Below are 2,013 nucleotides of genomic sequence, written 5' to 3'. Positions count from 1 at the left end.
TAAAAAAATTCCTAAGTATTTTTGAAAAGCTGCTATCATAGCCACCTCTAATACAAGGCCCTGGCCTACGATATTACAACGTCGCAGCGTAGGCCTAGAATCTAATGCATGATTGGTGAAAAAGATCAGCTGGAATTTTCTAAAATCTTTTTCACCAATCATGTATTAGATTCTAGGCCTACACTGCGACGTTGCAATATCGTAGGCTGGGGCCTTGTATTAGAGGTGGCTATGCTGCTATTCATAAAAAACTTCTATTAAAGTTCAATAACCGCATAGATATAATTGAATCATGGTATAACCAGTTCCATCATGGATGTCCTATTTTTAATGTTAATTATTGATAATACATTTTACTAGTAAATACGACCAGGTATCTAAATTATTATGTTCAATGAAGGTTTTCGTCTAATATAGCTGATTCACAGTTGGAAATGTTCAACATGTACTACATACGATCTTACTAGGACTTTCTAAGCTATTTTTACAAAATCAATTCTATTTATTATGATGAATATTGGATCAATATCGAGCGATGAATGCATTTATTAGTTCTAAGTTTTTATTCGTAAATTGATAAAAGGCCATCTTGAATGTTTCTTGAGAGGCGTTATAATATTATAATATACAATAACTATTTTTTATGACATTTTCATTGGAATGTATACTTTTTTACAGTAAAAAATATATCAATTGTCAGCAAAAATGTTATGATTTTCAGATTTAAAATTATATTCTTGGAAAGAATCATTCCGGCTTCACTCGATATTCAGTTTGTAAGCGCTAAATAATCAACTCATGTGGTATATTTTCTGTATTTTACACTATTCAAATTATCGTATAAAATGAGATAGAAAACTTTATTCAGGTCGTTCCTCAATTCTCATTTTTCTCATTTCTTGACATGAAATGATTTTTAGAAAAATGATATTTGATTTATCGTATGCCATTCATGTTACTTCCTTCATCACAATTAATTTTTTATCTCTCCCTACTAATTATAAGTCAATAATAAAAATAAGCTATAAAACTGTATACAGTACTTATTGAACATTATTATTGATCACAGTAACATTATCATTATGCATCATTAACAATCACGATTTTGGCATTCAAGCCAAATTATTAAATTCCAAAAGAATGAAAACTCTTGAATATTTTTATATTTTTCCATAGATATAGGAATTTGACATGAAATTACGAATTTGGTATATGATAGAGAAAATTGATTGGCTTGAAACAAAAGTTTTCTTTCATTGTTCCTATGTTATCTACTCAATTAAATTATTTAAAGTATGCATATTTCTCCTAGGAATAATATTGTCTTCAGATTCCGCGTTGAATAAATGTTGTATTTTCAAATTCATAATATCAAATACCTTTGGTAACACTGACTTCCGATAATAAAACTAGTCATGAAATATACAATAGGATCATGGTGGGCAATCGTGTTAATCAAATAAAATTCAAGAGTAGGCTTATCTCTTGTTAAAGAAGAAAAAAATTACATGTTTGTTTGTGACATAAGGAGCAGACTTGTTCAATATTGGGCAAGGATCTAAAAGCGCTGGGGTCACACTCGTATTTTTAGGAATCTATCTCTTTGGTTAACAGCCGCTGGACTGGTTGGCAGCAAATTTCATACTTATAATTATTGAAATACTTGGAAATTTTATTTAATATTTCCAAGCACTGTTTACTAACAATCTAAATAGAGGCATGATCTGGAAGCAAATAATTTTTTACAAGTTTCGACTGGCCAGACACCAAATTGACAGAACTCCCCCGTATTCAAATATAATGATCGAGTAGCTTTCAAACGGCTCAGGCCACTTAATTTATTGTAATACCAGATTCGTGATTACTTGTCAAATAACTATAACAATCTGAAAATTTAACAATCTACACCACATTTCATCACATTTGATATTGCAAAAATGTTTTTGTTTGAATACGAGAATCAATAATTCATATTAATGACATATTCTCAGTTGATCTTAAACACGTGTCCAC

Source organism: Nilaparvata lugens, chromosome 3 (assembly GCF_014356525.2).
Source record: "Nilaparvata lugens isolate BPH chromosome 3, ASM1435652v1, whole genome shotgun sequence".
Classification (NCBI taxonomy): domain Eukaryota; kingdom Metazoa; phylum Arthropoda; class Insecta; order Hemiptera; family Delphacidae; genus Nilaparvata; species Nilaparvata lugens.
Note: the sequence above shows the minus strand (reverse complement) of the source record.